At 47.3% G+C, this 8348-nt stretch overlaps 1 long non-coding RNA gene across 1 annotated transcript; it reads left to right on the top strand.

The window, feature by feature from the left end:
• The first annotated feature begins 3271 nt into the window (after positions 1-3271).
• On the top strand, positions 3272-4709 carry LOC116544924. The gene is made up of 2 exons (XR_004266101.1): positions 3272-3568; positions 3722-4709. It is a non-coding gene; the product is annotated as an uncharacterized LOC116544924 (long non-coding RNA).
• The last annotated feature ends 3639 nt before the right edge of the window (positions 4710-8348 follow it).

Consider the following 8348-nt stretch of genomic DNA (forward strand, 5'->3'; position numbering starts at 1 on the left):
GTCACTGTAACAGATGTAAGAATTGAAGTTTGAGTCTATTCAAATTAACTCCCTCTTAAAATAATAACAATTTTCAAAGATATACAACAGAATTCAGAGTCCCCGCAGTTCCTATTGCACAATTTAAAAATTCATGAGATGTGTGAAGAAGCATGAAAATGCAATCAATTCACAAGATAAAAAGCAGACAACAGAACCTATTCTCAACATGTCCAGGATGCTGTAATCAGTATGTAAGACTTGAAGAAAGCTATTGTAAAGTATGTTCATGGGGTAAAGAAAAACATTCTCATGACAAGTGAACGGATCTGTAAGAATACACTCCCAGTCCTTTGGTCAGAGGGCTGCAGGGCTACAATCCCAGCATGGACCGGACTCAAGGACAATGTGCATTACTGGAGGAAGACGGGAGGCTGTGAGCACGTCATTAGGCTTGCTGGGAGATGTAGTCTTATAATCACTCCCATCCCTTTCCTCACAGGGCTACAGGAAGATTCCACCAAGCATCGGTTAACAGACAGCGCATGTCACTGGAAGAAAAGAGGAGAGGCTATAAGCACCTTTTGGGCTTGCTGGGAGATACAGTCTTATAAACACTCCCAGCCATTTGGTCACAGGGCTGCAGCGCCAAAATCCCAGCATATACTGGAGTCAGGAACAGCACACATCGCGGGAGGATGACGTAGGGCTGTGAGTGAATTGCTGGGCTTACTGGAAAATGTAATCTCATGAACTCTTCTTCAGGGACCGTGTGCATCACTGGAGGAAAAGGCGGGGCTCTGCATGCCTCGCTTTGCTTGCTAAGAGATGCAGTCTCATAAACACTCCAAGCCCTTTGGTCACAGGACTGTTGGACTACAATCCCACCGTGCACCCGGCTCAGGAATAGTGTGTGTGACTGGAGGACGAGGCAGGGTTGTGCGTGCCTCCTTCAGCTTGCTAGGAGATGTAGTTTTATAAAGACGCCCAGCCCTTTCATTACAGGGCTGCAGGGCTACAATTCCCTTATGTACCAAGATCAAGAATATTGAGGCGGGGCTGTGCATGCCTTGCTGGGCTTGCTGGGATATGTATTCACATAAACACTCTCAGCTCTCGTCACAGGGCTGCAGGACTACAATCCCAGCATGCACCTGGCTCAAGGATCGTGCCCATCACTGGAGAAAGAGGCAGGGCTGTGCGCTCCTCGCTATGTTTTTTGGGAGATGTAGCCACGGGGCTATGGGGCTATAATCCCAGCCACACCTGGCTCAGGGACATTTTGCGTCACTGGAGGAAGAGGCTGGGTTGTTTGTGACTCGCTGGGCTTGCTGGGAGATGGGTTCTCAAACACTCTCAGCCCTTTTGTTAAAGGGCTGATGGACCACAATCCCAGAGTGCACCGGGCTCAGTGACAGTGCCGGTAACTGGAGGAAAACACAAGTTATGAGCACCTCAGTAGGCTTTCCGGGAGTTGTAGTCTCAAGAACACTCCCAGACCTTTGGTCACAGGGCTGGAGGACTACAATCCCAGCATGCAACGGGCACAGGACAGTGCGTGTCATTGGAGGAAGAGGCGGGGCGGTGTGTGCCTCGCTGGGCTTGCTGGGTTATGTATGCTCATACACAGTCCCAGCCCTTTGTTCACAGGACTGCAGGACTACATTTCCAGGATGCACCAGGCTTAGAAACAGGGCCCCCTCCTCACTGGAGGAAGAGGCGGGGCTGTGCACTTTTCGCTGTGTTTTTTTGGAAGATGTAGTCACATAAACACTCCAAGTCCTTTGGTCACAAGGCTTCAGGACTACAATCCCAGCCAGCACCAGGCTCAGGGACATGGCGTGTCACTGAAAGAAGAGGTGCGGTTGCGGGCGACTCACTGGGATTGCTGGGAGATGTATTCTCATAAACACCCCCAATCCTTTCGTCACAGGGCTGAAGGACTACAATCCCAGCGTGCGCAGGGCTCAGGGACAATGTGGGTCACTGGAGGAAGAGACAGGATTGTGTGCAGCTCGCTGGGCTTTCTGTGAGATGTAGTTTCATAAACACTCCTAGCCCTTTGGTCACAGCACTGCAGGACTACAGTCCCAGCATGCAGCGGGCACAGGGACAATGCCATGTCACAATGCCGTGTCACTGGAGGAAGAGTCGGGGCTGCGCATGTCTCGCTTGGCCTGCTGGAAGATGTAGTCTCATAACCACTTCCAGCCCTTTGATCACAGGGCTGCAGCACCACAATCCCAGCATACACCGAGCTCAGGGACAATGTACGTCAATGGAGGAAGAGGCGGCGCTGCGTACACCTCCTTGGGCTTGCTGGGAAGTGTATTCACTCCCAGCCCTTTTGTCATATGCCTGGAATACTTTAACACTGGGGTCAGGGACAGTGCACGTCACTGGAGGAAGAGAAAGCGCTGTGCACTTCTCACTATGCTTTTTGGAAGATGTCTCATTAACACTCCCAGCTCTTTGGTCACAGGATTCCAGGACTACAATCCCAGCATTCACCCCGCTCAGGGACAGTGCACCAATCACTGGGGAAAGAGGCAGGGCTTTGTGAGCCTTGCTGGGCTTGCTGGGAGATGTAGTCTCATGGCCTCTCCCTTCCCCTTTGGTCACAGAGCTGCAGCACCGTAATCCCAGCACGTATGGGGCTCAGGGACAGTTCTCTAGTCACTGGAAAAAGAGGCGAGGCTGTGCGCACCTCGCTGGTCCTGCTGGGAGATGCAGTTTCTTACACAGTCCCAGCCCTTTGGTCACAGGACTGCAGTACTAAATCCCAGCATGCACCGAGCTCAGGGAGAGTGCACTTCACTGGAGGAAGAGGCAGAGCTGTGCGCACCTCGCTTGGCTTGCTGGGAGATGTAGTCTCATAAACACTCCCAGCCTTTTATCACCAGACTGCAGGAGTACAGTTCCAGCATGCACTCGGCTCAGGAACAGTGCGCATTACACGAGGAAGCGGCAGTGCAGTGAATGTCTCCTTCTCCTTGCTGGGAGATGTGTAGTTTTAGAAAGACTCCCAGACCTTTTGTTAGAGGGCTGAAGGACTACAATCCCAGTATACACCGGGGCCAGTGACAGTGCGCGTCACTGGAGGAAGAGGCGGGACTGTGTGTGGCTCTCCACAGGCTTTCTGGGAGATATATGCTCATAAGCACTCCCAGCTCTTTGGTCACAGGGCTGCAGGACTACAATTCTAGCATGCACCAGTCTCAGGGACAAGTGAAGAAATGGGGCTGTGTGCACCTCCCTAGGCTTGCTTGGAGATGTATGCTTATAAACACTCCCAGCCCTTTGGTCAAGCAGCTGCAGGACTACAATCCCAGCATGCAGCAGGCTCCAGGGCTTTGCGCAGCTCTGGAAAGAGGAGCAGAGTGGTTCGCATCCCACCTAGTCATATGCTGGGAGCTCTAGTCCCTCAACTGCTCTCAGCCTGTTTGTCGGTAGGCTTTAGAACTATAATCCCAGCATGTCCCGGGATCTGGAGTGCATAGCCCTGGAGGGAGGGGCAGACCGGTGTTGACTTCTTGGTGTACAAAGTACTGCTGGGCTCTGAATCCATGCCGACTCTTTGCCAAGGATAGTGAGTACAGATGTGGACGTTGAGGGAAGGTCTGGGCTGGGCACTGAGGAGGGCATTACCCTACAAAGATACTTTACCTTTGCCCAAATCGGGCGGGTTGTCCTCACCCGATTGGTCCTGTCCTGCTCGATTTTCTCTTTCACCTGCACCCAGGGTTCTTTCCAGAGCATTGTGTCTTCTGCAGCCCAGGGCGCTGCTTCTTTCCTAAACTGTTGGGGAAACTGCCCTGATATCCGAGACACTCTCCATTGTGCCACAACCCTCTTTTTTCTCTAGCCAGAGCGCGTGCTCAACTGCTTTTGAGAGAAATCTTCCACCTGGCCTGATTATGAACAGCTTCAGAGCACTGTAGAGCAGTGACCAGGACTGTGACTTCCTGGAAATGTCACTCTCAATGGCGGTTTTTTCATGAATGTGAAAGTCGATGCATTAGGAAGGTTAAGTGTAGGGTTGCACGAAATCTGCTAAAAGTAAAGGAGAAAACCCCATTTCCGAGGCACGAGTCTTGTGAGGCATTTTCAATCAAGCCGTTAAAGTGGACAAGCTCCAAAATGCAACCTGAAGCTGCTGACGATTTAGGCATTTTACAATTGAAATCATCGGTCTCATCTCAAGTCGGGCCTGACTTGCCAGTGTCTCGGAGACACAAATGGGACCTGATCCTTCAGGAACAGACAGTGTTCCAGCTTTGTGGGAGCGACTTTTAAGATGTTGAGTACCTGGGGTCATTTGGAACCTGTCTTCCGTAGGGACTTTTACTTCTAGAGAGCATGTGCATTTTGATTTGACCTGTCCTCAAGCTGACGCTTTGCTCATTTTAATAATAAAAACCACACTCTTGGGGGAAGATTTAAGATGCTAATGAGATATGCAATGTATGCACACATATGTAGAGCTGCTGCACATGTGCACCGAGAAGACCACGCAGAACATGCTTAGTGTAAACACTTCTTTCCACCTTCTTATGAATAATCATGTAAAACTCCCCATAAAGAGGGTTTCTCCACCAATAATTAATGCTTTCTCACCCTTATGAGCAGGCTGCTCTGGAATTTCTTTATCAGAGTGTACCATCTATTCTGCATTTGATTTTCAAAATAGTCTTTTTTTTTCAATAAATTACTCTATGTTGTACTTCTTTTGCTGTGTGTTTAAATTGTTTAAATTCTTTTAAACTAAGAAGATAAGAACCAAGGTATTACATCAGCCATCATCATGTCTGGTGCCATGGCCCGGTGAGAGGTTTGTCCGCTTCATTAATTTCACTTTCCCTTTACTTGCCTTGAATACTATAGCAGTTCCAGACTACCTGGTTAACTATCGTTGCTTGTTCCAGTGCTGTTTCAGTAAAATTCCGAGGGAAACGTTTTTTAAGTCACCAATATTCTTTAGAGAGAGAATATAAGTCTGATCTCCTTTTGGCTGCTACTTCTGTACTATCCACAAATACACTAATCACATCGGTCACTGTCAACAGTTCATATTCGGGCTACGTTGGTGCTTAGTTTCACATCTTTCTGGCCACAGTTCAGACTCAGCTTACCGTTTGCTGTCGCTTCAGTAATACTCGATCGCCACCTAGTGGCTATTGTAATTTATTTTCTGATCAGGTTTTCTGTATACAAAATTTTTGTTTTGTTTTGTTTTGAGGGGCAGAATAAGAGCACCCTGTCCCTTCGGGCTTCTTGCATTTTCCAGCTCCTTGACATTGTTCTTCAACAGGCTTTCTTTGCTGAACAAAAAGTGCAGTCATGTAGATGCTCGGTCGTGGGGATTGCATCTGAGCATTCCAGGTATTAATAATTGAGCATCACAAAGGGCAAACCGGTGAATTAAGAAAAGGCTTGTCAGCGAGACATCTGCCCCACAGCCAGCAGTAGGAGTCATCTCAGTAGGGCTGGAAATGTCTAGCACTGGCGAGAGGTAGGACAGTGTATGGCAAATGCCTGTGACCTCCAAGAGCTTTAGTTAGTGGGTTTTGAAGGGATGCTCTGGACACCTTGGTGGTTCCGCTTGGCTCATGGGGAGGCCCGTCGCCTCCTGGATTTCAGTACATGTTCGGTCGTTGCGGGATTCTCTCGGCACTGTGGGGAGCCTTTACCTCTACTGTCATCGAAACCACTGAGATGTTATTGGAACGGCTTTTGGCTAGATGAACTAGAAAAAAAAAAGAAAGCCTTATCTTCTTTTGTAACACTATTTAGCCTGTGTACAGATTAGCTGATAATACATGACTGGAGAATGAGACTGTGAACTTTAACAGCATCCTACAGCGAGATCTCTTCTGTAGAAATCAGGGAAAATGGTCTGAAGTATCCTATGTGAAAGCCTTTATGGCCTGAGAACAAAACCCAGCTCTATGCAGCACCTGTGGGCTAAAGCCTAGTAAGCAAGAAAGCCTCTCAGACCCATTAGAAGACCCATTCTTATTAAGGGGAAGAGGCCCCAGACCCCAGAGCCCAACACCAGCTCCAGATAGGGGCTCTCAGGAGCCCACACCTTTAGAATCCCCAGCATCCCGCACATTATCAGAGTCTTCTGTAGAATCAAATCTTGTTTCACCTCCTTTTTATGCTCTTCCTTAAAGGCCTTTGCCAGGAACAGTAGAGACCAGCCCAGCTGCAATACTCATGGGACTTAATACCATCCAGGGCCAGCAAAATTGCTCTCCCTGCAGAAAGTCCCAAATGCAGAGAGGACCATGAGAGTGCATGTTCTGTTCTCAATAAATGATCTAATCCAATGTAAGCAACAATTCTGATGGCTCTTAGAGAACTTCAGTGCGTATACTGAAGACTTCTTTGTCCACCATTCAGCTTTATCATCCATAAATAGACCCGATGACTGCCATCAACTTAGCTACACAAAACTTTTGTTTATTGGCAAAAACCAGAAAACACTAAAACTTTCACTGCTTCCACCACTTTAATGCAAAATACTTTTGCAGCACAAATGTCACCATAAGGTGGAGCCTTGGGAATCTAGTATAAAGGATCTCAGGAAACCACAATGGCTTCCCAACAAGCAGCAGAGGGCCTCAGTAGACTTCAACAACATCTGTACTCCATGGCCACTGTAGTCCTACAGAACCAAAGAGCCTGGGATCTTCTCATAGCCAGGCTGTGAGGAACACGTTTATATCTAGAAGGAGAATGCTGTTTTTGAGACCAATTAGTCTGGTTTATTCCAAGAAAATAGTGATAATATCATCACACAGACAGACAAAATTAAATCTCTAGGAACTTCCATTGGAACGTGAAAGCAATGTCTATTACCTGCCTTGCTCTCTTTAATAGTATCAGTCATTACTATTCTTTCGGCTTTAACTTTTGTTCCAACTTTGTTTAAAATGTTAACTGATTTCTTGCTGTCTTGCTTACAGCAGTTCTTTTTTTGCATGATAGTTTTGCAAGGCATTCAACCTTTGGCTGCCAACATCTTACCCACTGGTTCCATAAATGACATGGTTTACACCCTGTTAGATCACACGGGAAGAAACTTTAGGGCCCAGGCTTGACAGAAATAACACCCACTCGGTAGAAAACAGCTCCAGAAAAAATGACCTAGCCCCTCAACCTCCAATGTGATTATGGCCCTAAGATCTCTTAGGGGGAAATTGAAGCAGAAAAGATAGTCAAGAAACTAGCCATGATCTCAGGATACAGAAACCGTGGTGACTGCACAGCCAACACAATAAACCTTAGCATTCCCATTGGGCTTATTCAAGCAAAGGTATCTTCATTAAGGACTTTCTGCTCTAGAGAGCATGTGCGTTTTGATTTTACCTGTCCTCAAACTTAACTTTTGCTTATTTTAATGGCAAAAAATGCAACCCCCAGTCAGGCACAGTGGCTCAGACCTGTACTCCCAGCACTTTGGAATTCTGAGGAGGGTGAATCACTTGAAACCAGAAGTTCGAGACTAGAGTGGCCAACATGATGAAACCCCATCTCTATTAAAAACAAACACCAGCCAAGTATGGTGGTGCATGCCTGTAATCCTGGCTACTCAGGAGGCACAAGAATCACTTGAACTCAGGAGGCGGAGGTTGGAGTGAGCGGAGATCACTTCAGCCTGGGCAACAGAGGGAGACTCCATCTCAAACAAGCAAACAACAAACATACACTCCTGGGTGGAGATCTAAGTTGCTACTGAAACATACAACATATGAAGAAGCATGTAAAGCTACTGCACATGTGCACTAAACTAAGGAGATAAGAACCGAGGTATCACATCACCTGTCAATACAGCAACATGTCAGTCTCTTTCCTGTGAACAAAGCCCATGCAGAAATGGAAAGCCACATCACCTGTGTGCTGACCCAGAGAAATGTCACAATTTATCTTAACGCACAAATTTAAGGTAATAGAAGAGAGTCGTATTAAATAGTTTCTGGGCCCAGAGATATGTCACAATGCCTCCTGTGAGCAGAGATCAGGCAGAATAATTACATAACCAGTATGCTGGACACAGAAATAAGTCATTCTTTCATCTGTGGGCATGACCTGGGCAAGAAAGAAGAGTCACGGCATTTAGGTGCATGGTGCCGAGGTGTGTAACAATCTCTCTTATGGGCAAAGCCCAGGTAAGAGAGGAGAGTCATCTCTCCAAGGTGATTAATGTAGAACTATGTCACAAGAAACTTTTTAGGTATGGCCCATGCAGAGTCTCCTTATCTTCTAGATGTTAGGTCCAGGGATATGTTAGAATGCCCAAAATACACAGAGCTTAGTCAAAAAAGGAGAGTCACATCACCTAGGTGCTGGGTCTAGACATATGT

This window comes from Sapajus apella, unplaced genomic scaffold (genome assembly GCF_009761245.1).
Source record: "Sapajus apella isolate SASKATOON/1434 unplaced genomic scaffold, GSC_monkey_1.0 scaffold236, whole genome shotgun sequence".
Taxonomy (NCBI): domain Eukaryota; kingdom Metazoa; phylum Chordata; class Mammalia; order Primates; family Cebidae; genus Sapajus; species Sapajus apella.